At 47.5% G+C, this 21,824-nt stretch overlaps 1 long non-coding RNA gene across 1 annotated transcript; it reads left to right on the top strand.

Annotated features, from left to right (window-relative positions):
• On the top strand, positions 1-19,510 carry LOC146338253 (uncharacterized). The gene is made up of 3 exons (XR_014785220.1): positions 1-73; positions 13,419-13,532; positions 18,773-19,510. It is a non-coding gene; the product is annotated as an uncharacterized LOC146338253 (long non-coding RNA).
• Positions 19,511-21,824: the final 2,314 nt, after the last annotated feature.

Raw genomic sequence — 21,824 nt, 5'->3', positions numbered from 1 at the left:
AGGAAGGCCAGGCGCTCGGGCGCGCGCCAAGGGGCCGCAACTGCTCTGGAACAGGATCGCCGTGCGCAGGCGGGTGTGTGTGTGTGTGTGTAAGCCTTCCCGCCCTCCCATCCACACACGCTGTGGGGCGTAAAAAAGAAAGAGCGACGCCAGCAGAGGCTCCCTTTTAGCCCCTCCACGCACAGGGGGTGGAGAACCGTGGGGCTCCGGGCCCGGGCACCCGCATGCTTACAGCAAGGTCAACAAAATGGCGAGGCTCCGCTGCACGCTCCGCCTGTCACGGCGCCGCAGGGCAGCCCCTTGAGCTCGCAAGGGGAGCTGCGGAGAACAGGCGGTCAGTACGCGCGGGGCTGCGCTCTGGGAGCTCGAGACCGGCCAGCGCTCCCCCGCCTGGAAGCCGACAGGCGCCTCCGCCGAGGTTCCGGGCGCGAAGCCCAGCCGCGCGGGGTGCCGGAAGAGCCCCGCCGGGAAGCGAGGGAGGGCGCAGCCCGCCCGCCGCGGGGCCTGCCGCACTCGCCGCCGCGCCCAACTGTATGGCGCGAAGGGGAGCCCCCAGCGCAGCTGCTGGCCCGCGCCCCGTTGGCGGAGGCCAGGCGCCCGCGCCCGCCGGCCGAGCACTCGCCAGCGCCTCTGCCGCGCAGGCCTCGGCGCGGAGGCCGGGCGTGGCGGGACCCGCCCCGCCCCGCCGCGCCGCGCCGCGCCGCGCTCCCGTGCGCGGCCACGGCGCTCTCCGGTCCCACGCCGAGGGCGCGCCCAGGCCGGGCAGGGGGCGCCCCAGGCCTCTCTCCCGCCCTCCCTCGCTGTCTCGCCGCCGCGGGCATCCAGCTGCCGCACGGCGCAGCACGGCAGGGCCTCCGCGCGGGACTCCCGGGGGCCGGGCAGGGAGCCGGACGGACCCAGAGCCGGCGCGCCCCGCCCGCGCGCGCTCCTGGGCCGTCTGGGAGCGGCGGCCCCCGCGCTGCGCAAGTCGGGCGGCGGCGGCCGAGGGGCGCGAGGCGGGGGTCCGGCGGGGCCAGCGCCCGGGCAGCGCAGGGGCCGACGGTCGCGCGGGCTGCCAGGAGCGGGCCAGAGCCGGGCCGCTGGTCAGGCCCGCACTCCCGCTCGCGCAGCGGGCCCCCTGCAGGACAGAGGCTCCGGGCGTGGGCACGGAGCCCCTGCGGACGAGGCCGGAGCTGCGCCGCCAGGGCAGCTGATACGGGGGGCGCTGCAGCTGCCGCTAGGGGAGCTGCTGCCGCCCCAGCTCCTTGGCCCCCCGGACCCGTGCCAGCAGCTGTCTCCTCATTCCGGGGGTAGGGGAACCATTCTTACAATGGCAACTCCCTCCGTTTCTGGCAGTACAGGCAGTTGCCATTTTAAAAACGGCTCCCCCCTCCAGAACAACAAGATGGCTGCTGCCACGCATCCATAGGACCCAGGTTGGGGGCAGCAGTGGCAGTGGTGTGGCAACTGGGCTTCTGGATCATGCCGAAGCATTTTGGAGCAACCCGATTCACTTTGTGCCACTTCATGCCCCCTCCACCTCGCCTTGGAGGCAGCCTGAAGCAGCCTGCTTTGACTCTGGGCTCAGGCTTCGCGCCAAAGCAGTGCACAGCCCTAATATCTGGCCCACAGTGGTTCCCCATCTGGCCCGTGGAGCCTTCACTTGTTCCTTCTTGGCCTCCAAGCCATGCCTCTGGAGGAATCCCTGCTGTTATCTCTGATCTGTGATTAGAGATCACAGCTGGGGATGTGGCCAGCTGAGTCTGTTTCAGGGTTGTGCGCTGCTCCAGGGACTCACCTGTGCAGCGCCCTTCGCATTGGGGACGATGCCACAGAGGCTCCTCCAGCCACCGACTTGGTCAGGACCATATGGTCAGGATTCATCCTATGGGATGAATCCTGTAAGATTCTATTCCTACCTATAGGATGCCATATAGGATTCAGCAGCCACTGCTGCCTGTGTATCAGCGTATGTCTATCCCCAGTGGAACTGGTCTTTGTTGGCCCCAAGGGCTGCTTGTGGTGCCAGGTGGTGGGGTTGAAGGGCTGTGCATGCACCCCTACACACATGGGACGGGAACACTCCGAGAGCATGGGGCCAGTGATTTGGTGGGCTATCAGAAGTGCAGTTGGGCTAGGGAAGAGGAAAGAGTCATCCCCCTGCGGCCTCTTTCCCAGCACAATTGTGCTGCCTTGGGGCAGGAGCCCAAAGGCCATTGGGAGCCCCTGGGGGTCCTGCGGTGGGCCACACAGGCATCAGGTTGCCCACCCCTGGTGTAGAGGATTGCTTGGTTATTTATAAGGCAAGATATTTTACTTGCCAGTTTGCTGCATCTCTGCATTCAAAAACATGCAAGGGATAACACTTGAGACCAGGGACCAAGAATTAAATAACAGAACACGTAACACATATTGTGAGCAAACAGGCAGCGGTTTTATCAGCTAAGCGCAGCCTGACTAATGGAAAGTACCTGGTCATCTAACAGTGGAATCCTACATACATCTACTCAGAATTAAGTCTCAGTGAATTCAATGGGATATACACCCAGGCACAGCCGTAGAGGATTGCAACCTACATCCCCAGGACTTGTACATGTCCAGACTGAGCAAACAGCTCTCCAGAGTGGGCTTTGTTTTGTTTTGCACTCTTCATGATAGACCCTTTGGAACTTATAGGCATGTTTGCTTCGTGTTGAGTGTTAGAGGAAAAAACGGTTTCTTCATCTTCCTCCCTTCCTTCCAAAGTTGTTCCTGGAGTCCCGGTTCTCTTTTCCTCTCTGTGGGTGTTTCCAGACGAGGCTTCTATAGCACCATCACACTACCTCATTCACAGAATTTTACAGGGGGGTCCAGATGTCACCTTCTGCTCATAGTCCTATTGTGTTTTCCCAATGTTTCTTCTTTTTTCCTACCGCAGAAAATCCATTAAGGAAAAAAAGACAGCATGGATGCACAAGGTCTTCTCTTTTGGCCGTGCTAGGACCCTCCCCTGTCTAGAAGCACCTTGTGCATCCACCTGCCAGCCTGAAGGAGCATTTCACTCATTCCCAGGAAAATCCAGACATGTGGAGTGACATGGATTCACGGGAGGGCAGGGATCCAGTAAGCATTGAGATATGGTTGACCTGGATGTTCTCCCCACTTCTCAGGACAGATTGGAGACAGGGCAGAGAGATGCCGTGTGGAGCTCTCTTCACCAGCTCTCCTGGCCCAGCTGGAATGAGCCAGTTGCGCAAATAGAAGGGCCAATGGCCACTGTAGAGAAATCCAAGAACACACCTGCACAATAGATGCGGTGCTCAAGGGTTTCCAAGGAAACTCTTTGAGCTTTACTACACGAGGCATTTATTGTGCGCTTGTAATTCTTTACTCCTTCAGCAAAGGAGATCATTACCTTGTCGTGGTGCTGGAGCTTGAGCACCTCAATGACATCATGAGCTAAACCATGAAGGGACACCCAAGACGGGAATGTCATGGCAGAGAGGTCAGACTAAATACAATCCCTGGGGATGGAAACAGCAACCCACCCCAGTATTCTTGCCATGAAAACTAAATGGATCAGTACAACCAGAGATATGTCGGTATACCATCGGAAGATGGGACCCCCAGGTTGGAAGATGGTCAAAATGCTACTGGGGAGGAACAGAGGATAAGTTCAACTAGCCCCAGATGTGATGATGCAGCTAGCTCAAAAGTTGAAAGGATGGCTAGCAGCTGATGGTGCTGGTGGTGAACGATGAATCCAGTGTTCTAAAGATCAACACACCATAGGAACCTGGAATGTAAGATCTATGAGCCAGGGCAAATTGGATGTGGTTATTGGGGAGATGTCAAGATTAAATATAGACATTTTGGGTGTCAGTGAACTGAAATGGACTGGAATGGGCCACTTCACATCAAATGATCACCAGATCTACTACTGTGGACAAGAGGACCACAGAAGAAATGGAGTAGCCTTCATAATTAATAAAGTGGCTAAAGCAGTGCTTGGATACAATCCCCAAAATGACAGAATGATCTCAATTCGAATTCAGGGTTTCAGGGTGATGCCATTTAACATCACAGTGATCCAAATATACGCCCCAGCCACAGATGCTGAAGAAGCAGAAGTAGATCAGTTCTATGAGGATCTGCAGCACCTACTGGATAGTACGCCAAAAAAAGATGTTATTTTCATTACAGGAGATTGGAATGCTAAGGTGGGTAGTCAAACGACACCTGGAATTACAGGCAAGCATGGTTTGGGAGAACAAAATGAAGCGGGACATAGGCTGATAGAATTTTGCCAAGACAACTCACTGTGTGTAACAAACACTCTCTTCCAACAACCTAAGAGACGACTTTATACATGGACTTCACCAGACGGTCGACACCGAAATCAGATTGACTACATCCTTTGTAACCAAAGGTGGCGGACATCTCTGCAGTTGGTAAAAACAAGACCTGGAGCTGATCACCAAGTTCTTATTGCACAATTTAGAATCAGACTAAAGAGAATAGGGAAGACCCACAGATCAGTTAGATATGAGCTCACTAATATTCCTCATGAATATGCAGTGGAAGTGAAGAATAGATTTAAGGAACTAGACTTAGTAGATAGGGTCCCGGAAGAACTATGGACAGAAGTTCACAACATTGTTCAGGAGGCGGCCAGCAACAAAAAACGTCCCCAAGAAAAAGAAAACCAAGAAGGCAAGATGGCTGTCTGCTGAGACACTGGAAGCAGCCCAAGAAAGAAGGAAAGCAAAAGGCAACAGTGATAGGGGGAGATATGCCCAATTAAATGCAAAATTCCAGAGGTTAGCCAGAAGAGAGAAGGAATTATTTTTAAACAAGCAATGCATGGAAGCGGAAGAAGGTAACAGAATAGGAAGGACAAGAGACCTCTTCCAGAAAATTAGAAACATCGGAGGTAAATTCCAGGCAAAAATGGGTATGATCAAAAACAAAGATGGCAAGGACCTAACAGAAGCAGAAGAGAGCAAGAAAAGGTGGCAAGAATATACGGAAGATCTGTGTAGGAAGGATAATAATATCGGGGATAGATTTGACAGTGTGGTCAGTGAGCTAGAGCCAGACATCCTGAAGAGTGAGGTTGAATGGGCCTTAAGAAGCATTGCTAATAACAAGGCAGCAGGAGATGACGGTATCCCAGCTGAACTGTTTAAAATCTTGCAAGATGATGCTGTCAAGGTGATGCATGCCATATGCCAGCAAATTTGGAAAACACAAGAATGGCCAACAGATTGGAAAAAATCAACTTATATCCCCATACCAAAAAAGGGAAGCACCAAAGAATGTTCAAACTATCGAACAGTGGCACTTATTTCACATGCCAGTAATGTAATGCTCAAGATCTTGCAAGGTAGACTCCAGCAATTCATGGAACGAGAATTGCCAGATGTACAAGCTGGGTTTAGAAAAGGCAGAGGAACTAGAGACCAAATTGCCAATATCCGCTGGATAATGGAGAAAGCCAGGGAGTTTCAGAAAGATCTATTTCTGTTTTATTGACTATTCTAAAGCCTTTGACTGTGTGGACCATAACACATTGTGGCAAGTTCTTGGTGGTATGGGGATACCAAGTCATCTTGTCTGCCTCCTGAGGAATCTGTATAATGACCAAGTAGCAACGGGAAGAACAGACCACGGAACAACGGACTGGTTTAAGATTGGGACAGGAGTACGGCAGGGTTGTATACTTTCACCCTACCTATTCAACCTGTACGCAGAACACATCATGCGACGTGCTGGGCTTGATGAAGCCAAGGCTGGAGTTAAAATCGCTGGAAGAAACATTAACAATCTCAGATATGCAGATGATACCACTTTGATGGCTGAAAGCGAGGAGGAGCTGAGGAACCTCATGACAAAGGTGAAAGAAGAAAGTGCAAAAGCTGGGTTGCAGTTAAGCCTAAAAAAAACAACAAGATTATGGCAACCAGCTTGATTGATAACTGGCAAATAGAGGGAGAAAACGTGGAGGCAGTGACAGACTTTGTCTTTCTAGGCGCAAAGATTACTGCAGACGCTGACTGCAGCCAGGAAATCGGAAGACGTTTACTTCTTGGGAGGAGAGCAATGACAAATCTTGATAAAATAGTCAAGAGCAGAGACATCACACTGACAACAAAGGTCCGCATAGTTCAAGCAATGGTCTTCCCCGTAGTAACCTATGGCTGCGAGAGCTGGACCATAAGGAAGGCTGAGTGAAGGAAGATAGATGCTTTTGAACTGTGGTGCTGGAGGAAAATTCTGAGAGTGCCTTGGACTGCCAGAAGATCAAACCAGACTGCTCACTTGAGGGAAGGATATTAAAGGCAAAACTGAAGTACTTTGGCCACATAATGAGAAGACAGGATACCCTGGAGAAGATGCTGATGCTAGGGAAAGTGGAAGGCCAAAGGAAGAGGGGCCAACCAAGGGCAAGATGGATGGATGATATTCTGGAGGTGACGGACTCGACCTTGGGGGAGCTGGGGCCGACAGGAAGCTCTGGCATGGGCTGGTCCATGAAGTCACGAAGAGTCGGAAGCGACTGACCAAATAAATTATTTACTCACAGTTGTTTACGGGTTCTTTAGATGGCGACATGATCCTTCAGATTCACTTGTTTTTTCAGCGCGCTTCCCCCCCCCCTTTTTTTAGAATGGGGAAAATGGGGTATTATTTCTGAAAGCACTATTTCTACTTACGTATTTGCTATTCTGCTATAGCGCATAGAGGTTATGTAGCAGAAAAGCAGGAAAGGTAAAGCTACTTGTGCAGATCTCAGACCTCAATTCTGCAAGGAAACCAAAAATAAATACAAAGATTAACAGCCTTGTGTAGAAAAGCGCTTTATCAAGGGGAATGTTTAATTCTTTTTAATAAAAATGGGTTGGGACAACTTCACTTCAGCTCACCTAGTAATGTGATACTGAGTCAGACCCTGGGTCCATCTAGTCTGGTGTTGTCAACACTGATTGACAGCAGTGGCTCTCCAGGGTTTCTGGCAGGATTCCTTCCTAGCCCTACCTGGAGATGCCAGGGACTGAATGTGTGACCTTCTGTAGGCAAAGCAGTGGCTCTGCCACTGAACTATGATCCCTTCCTTTTTAGGGAGCCTGCCCACTTGGTCTGTCCCTTCAAATGTGCTGGGAACCATAGTTATTGTGTAGCAGCCTTTCTGACACCATGACTGAGCATGATACACAGTTGGGCTAGAAGACTAGGAAAAAGACCTATCTGCCCCCTCCTCTTTTGGAGTGGGTGGGTGTATTCTGGCCTGTTATTGCAAAATGTTATTTATGCAGTGGTGAGCTCATGAGCAGCTCAGGCACTGTCAAATTTAAAGCTTTTTTCAGCAAAGGGAATGAAAATTATTTTAACATGAATATCCAAAGCAATCCCCTTCATGGATCACTGCCTTGTTGTGGCGAAGGGGATTGCGTAACTCAGTGAAGCCATAAGCTATGCCGTGCAGGGCCACCCAAGACGGACAGGTCATGGCAGAGAGTTCTGACAAAATGTGGTCCACTGGAGAAGGAAATGGCAACCCACTCCAGTATTCTTGCCAAGAAAACCCCATGGAACGTATCACAAGGCTAAAAGAGATGACGCCGGAAGATGAGCCCCTCAGGTCGGAAGGTGTCCAATATGCTACTGGGGAAGAGCAGAGGGTATCTCCAAGTAGCGCCAGAAAGAGTGAAGCGGCTGGGCCAAACCCGAAAGGACACTCAGCTGTGGATGTGTCTGGTGGTGAAAAGAAAATCCGATGCTGTAAAGAACAATATTGTTTAGGAACCTGGAATGTCAGATCAATGAATCAAGGTAAGCTGGAGGTGGTCAAACATGAGATGGCAAGATTGAACATCGACATCTTGGGAATCAGCGAACTAAAATGGACAGGCATGGGCGAATTTAATTCAGGTGACCATCATATCTACTACTGTGGGCAAGAATCCCTTAGAAGAAATGGAGTAGCACTCATAGTCAACAAAAGGGTGGGAAAAGCAGTACTGGGGTACAATCTTAAAAACGATAGAATGATCTCAGTACGAATCCAAGGCAAACCATTCAACATCACAGTAATTCAAGTCTATGCCCCAACCACTGAGGCCGAAGAAGCTGAGGTTGATCGGTTCTATGAAGACCTACAACACCTTCTAGAACTAACACCAAACAAAGATGTCCTCTTCATCATAGGGGATTGGAATGCTAAAGTAGGAAGTCAAGAAATCACCGGGATAACAGGCAGGCATGGCCTTGGTGTACAAAATGAAGCAGGACAAAAGCTAATAGAGTTTTGCCAAGAGAACATGCTGATCATAGCAAACACTCTTTTCCAACAGCACAAGAGGCGACTCTACACATGGACGTCACCAGATGGTCAATATCGAAATCAGATTGATTATGTCCTTTGCAGCCAAAGATGGAGAAGCTCCATACAGTCAGTAAAAACAAGACCTGGAGCTGACTGTGGCTCAGATCATGAGCTGCTTCTTGCAAAATTTCGGCTTAAATTGAAGAACGTCGGGAAAACCACTAAACCGTTCAGGTATGACCTAAATCATATCCCTGATGAATATACAGTGGAGGTGAGGAATAGATTTCAGGGATTAGACCTGATAGACAGAGTGCCTGAGGAACTATGGACGGAGGTCCGTAACATTGTTCAGGAGGCAGCAACTCAATCCATCCCAAAGAAAAAGAAATGCAAGAAAGCCAAGTGGCTGTCTGATGAGGCTTTACAAGTAGCTGAGGAAAGAAGGGAAGCGAAAAGCAAGGGAGAAAGGGGAAGATATAGCCAACTGAATGCAGAGTTCCAGAGAATAGCAAGGAGAGACAAGAAGGCCTTCTTAAATGAACAATGCAAAGAAATCGAGGAAAACAACAGAATGGGAAAGACTAGAGATCTCTTCAAGAAAATTGGAGATCTCAAGGGAACATTTTGTGCAAAGACGGGCATGATCAAGGACAAAGAAGGCAGGGACCTAACAGAAGCAGATGAGATTAAGAAGAGGTGGCAAGAATACACAGAAGAACTATACAGGAAAGATCTGAATGTCCCTGATAGCCATGATAGTGCAGTCACTGAACTTGAGCCGGACATCCTCGAGAGTGAAGTCAAGTGGGCCTTAGGAAGCATTAGTAACAACAAAGCTAGCGGAGATGACAGTATTCCAGCCGAGCTATTTAAAATCCTAAAAGATGATGCTGTTAAAGTGCTGCATTCAATATGCCAACAAATCTGGAACACTCAACAGTGGCCACAAGACTGGAAAAGGTCAGTTTACATTCCAATTCCAAAGAAGAGCAACGCCAAAGAGTGTTCAAACTACCGCACAATTGCGCTCATTTCACATGCCAGCAAGGTGATGCTCAAAATCCTACAAGCTAGGCTTCAGCAGTATGCGAACCGAGAACTACCGGAAGTGCAAGCTGGGTTTAGAAGAGGCAGAGGAACTAGAGATCAAATCGCCAACATTCGCTGCATCATGGAGAAAGCAAGAGAATTCCAGAAAAACGTCTATTTCTGCTTCATTGACTACGCTAAAGCCTTTGATTGTGTGGCTCACAACAAACTGTGGCAAATTCTGAAAGTGATGGGAGTACCAGACCACCTTACCTGTCTCCTGAGAAACCTGTACGAGGGTCAAGAAGCAACAGTCAGAACCAGACATGGAACAACTGATTGGTTCAAAATTGGGAAAGGAGTACGACAAGGCTGCATATTGTCACCCTGCTTATTTAACTTATATGCAGAGTACATCATGAGAAATGCCGGGTTGGATGAATCAGAGGTTGGAATTAAGATTGCCGGGAGAATTATCAACACCTCCGATATGCAGACGATACCACCCTAATGGCAGAAAGCGAAGAGGATCTCAAGAGCCTCTTGTTGAGGGTGAAAGAGGAGAGTGCAAAAGCTGGTTTGAAACTCAACATTAAAAAAACTAAGATCATGGCATCTGGCCCCATCACTTCCTGGCATAGAGAAGGGGAAGAAATGGAAGCAGTGACAGATTTTACTTTCTTGGGCTCCAAGATCACCGCAGACGGTGACTGTAGCCATGAAATTAAAAGACGCTTGCTCCTTGGGAGGAAAGCTATGGCCAACCTAGACAGCATAGTAAGAAGCAGAGACATCACCTTGCCGACAAAGGTCCGTCTAATCAAAGCTATGGTTTTCCCAGTAGTAATGTATGGCTGTGAGAGCTGGACTATAAGGAAGGCTGAGCGCCGAAGAATTGATGCTTTCGAACTGTGGTGCTGGAGAAGACTCTTACGAGTGCCCTGGACTGCAAGGAGGTCAAATCAGTCCATCCTAAAGGAAATCAACCCTGAGTGCTCATTGGAGGGACAGATACTGAAGCTGAAGCTCCAATATTTTGGCCACCTAATGCGAAGAGAAAACTCCCTGGAAAAGACCCTGATGCTGGGAAAGACTGAAGGCAAAAGGAGAAGGGGACGGCAGAGGATGAGATGGCTAGATAGCATCACGGATGCAATGAATATGAACTTGAGCACACTCCGGGAGAGAGCGCAGGACAGGAAGGCCTGGCGTGCTATGGTCCATGGGGTCACGAAGAGTCGGACACGACTGAACGACTGAACAACAACATCCAAAGCAAAGACCTGTGGATTCTGGACAGCTTTATGGAGATAAGCTATACATTCTATGATCAAAAATGTATTTCTTTGCTCATAGAAAGAAACGTCTCAGCTCATGTCTCAGCTCTTTGGCTTCTCCAGTGTTATTTTAAAATTAGTTTTTTGCTACCACTGGCCCAAACCTTCAGCCAGTTCCAAAGATGGACTTTTCATCAACTCTTAGGCCAGGTTCAAGCAGGACCCACAAGCAGGACATGAGTGCAACAGCATCTTCCCACCCATGTTCCCCAGCATACAAAGACATACTGCCTCTGATTATATATAGATCTATCATCTATCTTGAATCTCCAACCACGGCTTCATGGGATGACTCTGGATTCTAAAAACCTCTGCCTCTCCACTTTCTCCACACTGTGGATGATGGTGTACACCCCACTCGTGTCTCCCCCTACGCACCTAAACAGTCCCAGATACCTTCTCTCATAGGACAGTTGCTCCAGGCCCCTTGATCATTTGGTTTCCCTTTTATGCACCTTTTCCAACTCTACAATATCCTGTTTTGAGGTGCGGTGACCAAAACTGTACACGATATTCTTAAGTTTTGTATAAAGGCAGTATGATACTGGCAGTTTTATTTTTAATTCCTTTTCTAATTCTGCCCAATATGGAATTTGCCTTTTTCACAGCAGCAGCACATTGGGCTGACAGTTCCATCAAGCTGCCCACCACAATCCCAAGATCTCGTTCTTGGTCAGTCACCACCGGCTTGGATCCTGTCGGCATATATGTGAACTTCGGTATTTTTAAACACCAACATGCATCGTTTTACACCCTTGCTTAGATTGAACTGCATTTGCCATTTAAATGCCCTTTCTCTTCATCTCTCAGAAGGTGGGGGAAGGAACAAGGGGATCTGCTATCCTGGACTTAATCCTGACCAACAGGGAAGAACTGGATGATGAAGTGGCAGGAACCTTGGAGGAAAGTAACTGTGTCATCTTGGAATTCATGACAGCAAGGGATAGGGAAACTGAGCATTTACACATGTGATTCCTGGACTTTTGGATAGCCAATTTCAACAAGGTCAAAGAAAGGTAGGGTAGGATCCCATGGCTAGAAATTCTGAAGGAGAAAGGAGTTCAAGGGGGATGGGAGATCTTGGAAAGTGAAATACTGAAGACACCATCACAAACTCTTCCAATGAGAAGGAGAAATGGGAAACAGCTAAAGAAGCCCGTGTGGTTTCACAGGGAGCTCTCTGATGAGCTGAGACATGTATAAGAGGGGGGAGGGGGGACATGCAGTGCCTTGCATAAGTATTCACCCCCCTTTGACTTTTCCCCATTTTGTTGTGTTACAACCTGGAATTAAAATGGATTTAATTGGCATTTTACCATTTGATTTACGCAACATACTTAACACTTTGAAGGTGCAAAATATTTTTGATTGTGGCACTGAAGTTAAATAAACAAAGGCAAACAGGCATTTGTTGGTTGCACAAGTATTCACCCCTTGGTAGAAGCACCTTTGGCAGCAATTACAGCTGTGAGTCTTTGGGGGTCTCTACCAGCCTTGTGCATCTGGATCCTGCAATTTTTGCCCATTCTTGGCAAAATTGCTCAAGCTCTGTCAGGTTGAATGGGGACCATTGGTGAACAGCAATTTTCAAATCTCGCCACAGATGCTCAATGGGATTGAGGTCTGGGCTTTGGGCCATTCTATGACATTCAGGTTCTTGTTTTTAAACCAGTCCAGTGTAACTTTGGACTCATTATCCAAATGATAATTTCATTTTTGGGGTCATTATCCTGCTGGAAGGTGAACCTCCGCCCCAGTCCCAGGTCTCTTGCAGTCTGAAACAGGTTTTCCTCTAGAATTGCCCTGTATTTGGCTCCATCCATCTTGCCCTTGATCCTGGCCAGTTTCCCAGTCCCTGCCAGTGAAAAGCATCCCCACAACATGATGCTTCCACCACCGTGCTTCACAGTGAGGATGGTGTTCGCAGGGTGAGGAGCACTGTTGGCTTTGCACCGCACAGAGCGTCCTGTGGTAAGGCCGAAACGTTCAATTTTGGTCTCCTTAGCCCAGAGAAATTTTTTCCACATGTTTGCTGCGTCTCCCATGTGCCTTTTGGCAAAATCCAAATGGGATTTGATATGGGTTTTTTTCAGCAATGGCTTTCTTTTCACCACTCTTCCATAAAGCCCAGCTTTGTGGAGGATCCTGGTGATAGTTGTCTAATGAACGGTTTCTCCCATCTCAGCTGTGGATCTCTCCAGCTCCTTCAGAGTTACCATTGGCCTCTTGGTTGCTTCTCTGATTAAGGCTCTCCTTACCTGGTCACTGAGTTTTGGTGGACAGCCTTCTCTAGGGAGAGTCACAGTCGTGCTATATTCTTTCCATTTTGTAATAATGGATTGAACGGTGCTCCAGGGTATGTTCATAGTTTGGGATATTATTTTATAACCCAACCCTGGTTGGTGCTTCTCCAGAACTTTATCTCGGATTTGTTTTGATAGCTCCTTGGTCTTCATGATGCTGTTTGTTTAGATATGCTCTCCAACAAACTCTGGGGCCTTTCAGAAACAGGTGTATTTAATCTGAGAGATCATGTGACACTTGAATTGCACACAGGTGGACTCCATGCGACTAATTATGTGACTTATGAAGGCAGTTGGTTGCACCAGAGCTTTTTTAGGAGTGTCACAGCAAAGGGGGTGAATACTTACGCAATCCAGAATTTTCCATTTTTTATTTGTAAATCATTTCCCCTCTTTGACATCATGGACTATTTTGTGTAGATCAATGACAAGAAATTCTAATTAAATCCATTTTAATTCCAGGTTGTAATACAACAGAATGTGGAAAAGTCAAAGGGGGGTGAATACCTGTGCAAGGCACTATATGTCCAAGGAGGAGTGCAACAGACAAGTTGAACCTGTAAGGATATCAGGAAGGTAAGGATCAGAATGAGCAGAGGCTTCCAAGGTATTCAAAAAATATATGTATCTACTGTTAAGGAAATACCCAAGGCAGGTTAGGTTGAACAGTCAGAAATTTATTAAAGCACATCACGACCGTGAGAGGGACAGACGAAACTGTGTCTCTCCCAAATAAAAGAAACAGGATGCATTTATTCAGACTGAAAGTTGGAGAACAAAGAAAATACACTATGCATGCTCAGAAGCAGTCTTATCAGCACAGCGGCCTTCTTTAGGGATTAGTTTGGTGGATAGGAATTTCTTGCTTATAAGAAATAAGTCATGGTCAAATAGATACACACTCACTCTCAATCCCATCAGGCACCTCGCCTGAACCAAACTACTTACAGGGCCTAGTCAGGCCGACCTTCACACTACTCATGCCTGAACTGAGCCCTTCTGTGAGTGCTCCCTGCACTTGAAGTACAGAGGGCGGCCATGAGTGGTGGCCCCAGGCTGTGGAACACTGTCCAGTCTGGCCTTTTATGACTGACCAGAGATGCCTTCTTCCATGTGTGGAAGGGAGCCCAGGCAAAATAGTGTGCCGTCCTGCCCCCGCCGCCTTTTTTCCCTTTCCTTCCAGCAACCTTGTCTGCTGCCACCCAGTGGAAATCTTTTCTTGTCTGGCTGCCTCCACCAAACCCGCCTTCAAACTTGTTGGGTCTCAAGTGTCCGTTTTTAAGTAGTGTGGAAGTTGGCTTTCAGCCAAGGGGTAGGTAACCCAAGACCAAAAAGTTTAGAAGTTAATGAAAAGAAATGTTAATAGAAAAAAGGTTTTATCTCTGATTACAGCAAACAAAAGACCATATGAGCAATAGGGCAATACATTAACTAGGCATCCAGCTAACCTGTGTCCCTATTTTATCCAAGTTCCCAGTGATCAGTATATTATTGTCAGAGAACCCACATTCTCTTCTGGGCCTCCCAGATCAGCCTTTTGCTTCCTCTAGGACTGAGTTTCTTTCTGAGGTTTTCTCTGTGGTCCCCTCTCTTCTAAAATTGGCCCTGCCTCAGGCTTAGATAGATAGCCCATATTTCCGCCTCTCCCATCAGTTGGGAGGGAGGGTCGCTTCTTATCAACTTCTCCCTAAATTCTTATCCTGAGTCCTTCTCCTGACTTCCTGTTGAACCTCCTGCAAACCCTCATTATATTATCCTCAGTGCAGACTTCATGACTCCTAACCCACCTTATCTTCTCTGACCATGAACCTCCTGCCCAGTTCCTTTTTTCCTCTTACTCTGCAGAGGTTTGGGTTCCCAGAGCCATCTCCAAGCCCTTGGCTTCCTGAGCACACATCCTGATTCCAATAATCATGAACTAAACTTTTGACCTTTTGGCTCTTACTGACCAGTTCATGTACAAAAAGGATTTAACCCCATAATATCCAGACCAAACTATATACAAAAATCTGACAGTTCTGTTTCCTCACACTTCTACAGTAACATCTTTTTGATGTCAGGCAAATACCTCTTTGTTCACCTGGGACTTTTAACAGAAGGAGGAGGAGGCGGCTTCAATGCTATGGTCCCTAGAAAGGATTCCCAGGAGGGAGCTCTGCCCTCAGAGAAGGATGTCTGCCCTCATAAGCCTCCCTGTTGCAAGTGTGGAAACATCTCCAGCCCTTGCCTCTCAGATGTCGGAGAGGGCGAAAAGGAGGTGTGCCTGGGGTACATGGGGGGAAGCATGAATCTGGCATTCCCTCCTCCCCGCCCCGCATACTGGCCGCAAAACTACACCAGCCCTGGAGCTGGTGTAATTAATTACCATCCCATTGAAGCCAATTGGGGAGGGGGGAAGAAGAATGATGAGGGAACCAGAGAGAATAAAAAGGTAAAAGGCCCCCTTCCTAAGAATTGAAGGCACACATACAGGATAGGGGAGGTCTGCCTTGCTCACAATACATGTGGAAAGGACCTGGTTGTCTTAGTTGATCACAAGAGGGTGATTCACACAACCCGTCCCCCAAACATTGATGGAGTGAGTGAGGGGGCTGCATGGGCTAGCCCTGCCCCTGAGGCAGGAATGCTTCCCTGCTGTTGTGTGTTCAACTAGCGTGGGAAAGGATTCTACACACACCCTGACATGTTTAAAGCCCTTTCCCATGCCTGCCAAATGCAAGGATGGCAGGGAAGCATTTTTGCTGAAGATATCAAGGAGTGGGGCCCTGCAAACCCCTCCCCCCCCATGCATTCTTTTAACATGGAGGGGGCATATGAACCCTCCAGCTGTGTGATGCACCTGGTAAGATAACAGAAACGTAGGCAGCATGAAGCATTGTGCCCAGATCACAAAAATAAAAGGTTCCTCTCTCTTCTGTGCTGGTCAGATTGCATATAGAGTATGGTGTCCACTTCCAGGGATCACATTTTAAGAAGGATTTTGTGAAGGTAGGCCAGACTAGGCCTCTTGAGTAATTTGGTTCAGACAAACAACCAAGGTGCCTGATGGGATTGAAATAATGTATACGTGTCTGACCTTGAGAAGTTAATTGTAACTTGCTCATTATAGGCAGGAAATTCTTTTTTTAAGAAGTAGCTTAGGACTTCAGAAGTAAGAGATAATGATGCAGCTATACTGATAAGACTGTTACTGAGTACTAACTGGTTTCTGAGCATGTGTAGTGTGTTTTGTTTGTTCTCCAAGTCTGAGGATGTATAAATACTTCTTTTTTGAGCTGGCTCAGTTTTTGGCTGATTCCCACAGCTGTGATGTGCTTTAATAAATTTTTGTCTGTTCAAGCTAACCTGCCTTGGATATTTCCTTAACAATTTGGTGCCATGACTCAGATCCCAACTGCTGACAAGAATCAAAACAATTTGGACCACCATTCACTGAATGTCCCAGAAGTGCATCAGGGTAAGAGACCTTTTGAAATCTCCAAGTCTGGGACTCAGTGTGGGGCTGACCGTGGGATGATTCTGCCTTGGCTGATGGGATACTGCCTTTAAAGAGCCAGTCAATAATTTAAGCACTTGGTAAGTTTTTGTTTTGTTTTGTTTTGGGGGGTTACAGAGGTCCATGGGATATGGTGTCAGGTGAATTGAGAGTTGCCTTTTGTGAATTGAGGAAAAGAACTGAACGAGAGTTGCCTGGTATAAAGTGAGGTAAAAAAGATCAAGGCAAATTTTAGTTGCTGGAACCTTGTGTGAGTGGGTTTTCCTCCTTCCCTCCATGGTATGAGCTGGCCACCAAGGCATAGACCTCCTGAATAAATTATTCCTAAATGAACAGAGATTGTAGTACATGACCCGACCTTTCCTTCACTCCCTGCCGTGGTATGAGGTCCCTTGACCGCGAGTGACTGATTGCGCCTCCAGTTCAGTGGGAGTCGGTCTCTGACTCTACCTTGGACTTTATCAGTGACTTTTGTTTCCTGCAACCTGTGAAGACCTCCTGATTGTTTTCCTGTATGCTATGTGAATTGAGGATGGGGTTGGATTCTTCCAAAGAAATTCCGCAACCCCCAAAAGGGACACCTTCACTGTACATGTACAGGAATGATGGACCTAAGGCTTGCAAGTTTTGGACAAAAGGAACTTGACCCATCCAAACAATTTCCCTTGGTTGGGACCTTTGATTTGGACAGAATTGTGCATTTAAAGGGAGCCTTGGAATCTCAAGGTCCAAGGTGGCACAGGGTCAATGGGAATGCATTCTTTGATTAGTATGTTGAGACGTCAAAAAGGTCACCTAAGACCTGGGGAGTGGAGTCTTAAGGACTCCCAAGAAAAATGGAAAGACCAGGTCAAATTTAGAAACATCAGAGAAAAGCCACAGAAATTTAGAGAAGAATTGCGAACAGCGATCACTTGTTAACATCCTAATTGTGCTAGCTTGAACCAACTCATGCGAGTTATTTTGCCCCAAGAAGGGCAAATTATTTTGCCACTAGATTAAAGGAACAAGCAGATTGGCCAAATCAAGAATCAGCTGGCCTTGATACTTTAGACAAAGCGCACATCAGAAAAATGTTCTAGCATTGCTGCCATTTTATTTATTTTGTTGGTAGTCAAAGCTGAGCACAAGAAAAACAAGCATCGCCACTGGCCTGGCCAGCTGATGGAAGCATTTCACACCTCTGAGCCGCTTTTCCCCTCTCCCCCAGAACTTCTAAGGCAGCCGAGAGGTTTGTAACTTCATCAGCGCCAGTTCCTTTCTGTTGACCAGAGACCTTTTGTATAAACTTGGTTGCACTATCTTTGTTCCCTGACAGAGTATATTTAGATATTCCTGAGCCACTTCCCTGGCCTTCCAAGGCTGAATCTGTTTTCACGGCTCCAAAACAAGCACTGTTCTAAAACAATTGGGCTTCTTGATTATTTTATTCACTTTCTTCTGTTATGAAAAACAGGGGGGTGGGGGGGAAGTATTGTGCTCTTCGTGTGCTTACCCAAAAGCATGGAAATAAGAACTGACCAGTAACATATTACAGTAGTTTCCTTGATTCTTCAGCCGCTGCCCTCCTTGTTCAAGCCTCTGAAACTATTGTGTGAAGTTCTCCTTTAACTCATTGTGTACCTCACTCAGTGGCAGCTGCTTAAAACAAAGACTTGTCACCTATCTCAATCATGCCTCTTTAGGTATGACATTTTGCTTCTCTCCAGCAGTCATATTACAGTGCAACGTTGTTCCACTCTAAATCCTACTTCTTTGCTGCCTGGTCCTTCTGAAAGTATCCCTTATGATTGTTTAGAAGTGGTTGAGCACTTAGCAGAGCCACAACCAGACTTGTCAGATGAGCCACTGACTAACGTAGATTGTGTATATTTTGTGAATGGGACTTGTCAAAGAAATGCTGAAGAGATATGCTGTCTGTAATGGAACAAATTATTTTGCCTAACTGTACTTCTGCTCAAGTAGCAGAACTTTTTGCCGTCACTAAGGCTACTGCCTTATTCTTTTCAGCAATAAACCAGTTTCCCATGACAACTTCCGAAGATGTTGCTCAACTCCAATATCAGGCCCAAATGTTAAAAAGAAAAGTGGAGACTGGCTGGTTGTTCTCAGGACACTGACCATTTGTGGCACTCCCCGGACGGCCACCTGGTAGCGCCCCTGGTCCTTCTTCCCCACCATGTAGTAGCAGATAAGAAGGGTGGAATCGATTAAGTGAAGCCCCCAAGGGGTGAAGGTGCCACAATGATTTAGATCAAGCAAGTTGCATCAATGTGAATAATGTGTTTAATGTACTCAGTAACTTTGTTTTTGCTTTTAGAGAAATGTCTTGATACCGGTCTTTGTGCCTGTTGTTCCTGCCATGCGAGAGTGTCAGCTTTTAACTCATCTTAGTCATCAAATGGTTGTCCTTTGGGTCTGCTGGACAGATTGTCCAGTATGCCACCTGAAAGCTACAACAACAACAGCTTTTCCTGTGTAAAAATCAAGATGCAATGAGTGTGTGTGACTGGCAATAGAGAGTGAGTGTTGGCTGAGGACTGTCTGTATGGTCATGCATTAGCCATTGTGTTTGAACATGTATTGTAGCTTAGGCTCAGCCTTCTGTGTGTACCAGTAAGCATTATTTCACAAAGAAGAAAATGCAAGCAAAAATGAATGTTCGTTGAGGGAAGCTGCATGTGCTAGAATGATGCTGTCAAGATGAGAATGAGATTTTTAAAGTGGTCTAAAATAAGTGTAAACTTCTGTTGAAAGTCACTGGTGAGATATATTGGTACACTGAAGTAACTGTACACTGGAAATCCTATGTGTTGTGCCTTATCCCATTGTTACATTAGTTGTTATTTTCTTGCTTTATCTTTTTCCTTTGTATGTAGGCTAGCAAGCTTAAAGATATATGATTTGTTTTTATTGTTTAATAAACAACTGCATATAGAATCTGTGAGAATTCAAGGAGGGAGTGTATTAGATTTGGTTTCGGAAGAACAGCAGGCAGGTGTGAATTTGCCCAGAATCATATGCAGTAATGATGCAGTAATAAATAGCGCAAGTACACTGATTTGCTAGAAAGTTGGCAATTTTCATGATTTAGAGTTTGTTCTCATAGCTGTATTCACATACAGTGAAAGCAACACTTTTTGAGGGGGTTGGACTCGATGGCCTTGTAGGCCCCTTCCAACCCTACTATTCTATGATTCTATGAAAACAAGGCACCGTAATCACTCTTCACACTGTGTGCCTTCTAACCGATAAGGAGTGCTTCTTTCTGTACTGTGAAAAACATAGTTTGCTGCCAAAAGAGAAAGGCCTTGATGAAGGGGGCCAGCAGCGTGTGTACTTTCTGAGAGTTGTCTAACTTCGTGAGACTTGCTCTATAAAATCCTGAGTGAATTGGCCTGTTACCTGTTCTCGTCTGAGAACGGGAAAAGATGCACCACCTGCTCAGATATCCAGCCCTGAAGTAAAGCACTCCATCATTCCCCTGGAAACCAGAGTGACTGAATCAAGAGCTGAGGGACGTGTAAGCTTTCTTTTAGCATACAAATAGATTTCATTCAGATGAAGAAATGTTGTTCTTTTAAATATGCATTCGTAGTTGTGTGTTCAAAGCTCTGCAAATTCAACAGCATTTCCAGTAGGGATGGCAGAGAATTCCGCCACGGATCTGAATTCCCCCGAAATCTGTGGCGGAACGGCCTGCCTCCCCCCGCGGATCCCCCCCAAGATGAGACTTACCTGGGGCGGATCTTCCAGGCGGCGGTGGCTCCGGCGGCCGTGGCTGCAGCGGCTGGTCTTCCAACCGGTTGCCGCCGCCGCCATTTGCAGTCTTGTCGCTTTGTTGTTGTTTTTTTACAAGACATGATAGGCTACATAAAGACTTACGTAGCCTATCACGTCTGGCTTAAAAAACAAAACGCGTATGCAAATGGCGGCGGCGGCCAGTTGGAAGGCCGCTGCCTTTTGCGTTCCTTATTTTTGGCCGTCTTAGTCTACGTAAATATTTACGTAGACTAAGACGGTGAAAATAAGGGGAACGCAAATAGCGTAGCGGACGCTATTTGCGTTCCCCCTTATTTTCGCCGTCTTAGTCTACATTAATATTTACGTAGACTAAGACAGCTAAAAATAAGGAACGCAAATGGCGGCGGCCGTAGCCACCGCCATTTGTGTACGCACGTTTTGTTTTGTTTTTTTTAAGCCAGACGTGATAGGCTATGTAAGTCTTTACGTAGCCTATCACGGCTGACTACAGGGACGCAAACAGCATCGGCTACGGCCGCCACCATTTGCGTCCCTGCTGGCCAGCGGCCGGATGTCCGGCTGCTGGTGGAGCCGGCTGGCGGCTCCGCAGAATCCCCGTGAGGATTCTGCGGGGGGAGGGACGGAGCGCCTCCCCCCCCCAGCGGAACCTGGCAAGCCAGGTAAGGGGACTTTCATACATCCCTAATTTCCAGTGCTTCTACCATCCCCAGCCAGCAAGGCTGGTAGAAAAAAAGAATGGAGTCTTAAAGAACAATTAGCCAAAATCTGTGTGGAAACTGGACTTAAATGGCCTGACGCTCTAACTTTGGCCGTGCTGAGCATGTGTGCCACTTCACACGGACTTAGTAGACTCAGTCCGCATGAGATCCTTATGGGAAGATCCATGACACTCCCGCCTTCAGCACCTATTAAAAAACATCTTACAAACTTCAAGTATTTGAAAGCCTGTCACAGAGAGGAAGGCCAGGATCTCTTCTCCATCATCCCAGAGTGCAGGACACAGAATACTGGGCTCAAGTGACAGGAATCCAGATTCTGGCTGAACATCAGGAGAAACTTCCTGACTGTTAGAGCAATATGACAGTGGAACCAATTCCCTAGGGACGTGGTGGGCTCTCCCACACTGGAGGCCTTCAAGATGAGGCTGGACAGCCATCTGTCAGGAATTCTCTTAGATTCCTGCATTGAGCAGGGGGTTGGACTCGATGGTCTTATAGGCCCCTTCCAACCCTACTATTCCATGATTCTATGAACTTACATTTAAGTGATTAGACTGTGTTGAACTATTGCCAAGAATTAATGAAGTGTGCGAAGGCTTTCCATTCACAGGTTAAAAAGTACTTCTAGATGTTCCTATGAGACAGTATCACAACCCATAGCCTAGAGATTGAGTCTAAATCAAAGTCCATCAGAAGAAGTCTTCCCTCAAGCCTCACTGGAAAAGATCCCATCAGGTGCTGTTGACCACCCATGCTGACGTGAAGCTGCAAAGACAGGCTACCTGGTCCCTGCATCCCACTGCAAGGAAATATTGCCCCCTGAAGACAGCGTGCCCCAGAACCAGACAATGCTGGATGTGCCTTAACACAGAGTTCATCAGCCCTTTG

The sequence above is a fragment of the Heloderma suspectum genome, chromosome 10, assembly GCF_057233095.1.
Source record: "Heloderma suspectum isolate Gila_16-S chromosome 10, 16-S_ref, whole genome shotgun sequence".
Taxonomy (NCBI): Eukaryota; Metazoa; Chordata; class Lepidosauria; order Squamata; family Helodermatidae; genus Heloderma; species Heloderma suspectum.
The sequence above is the reverse complement of the archived record's forward strand: the minus strand, read 5'-3'. Positions and strand labels throughout refer to the sequence as shown.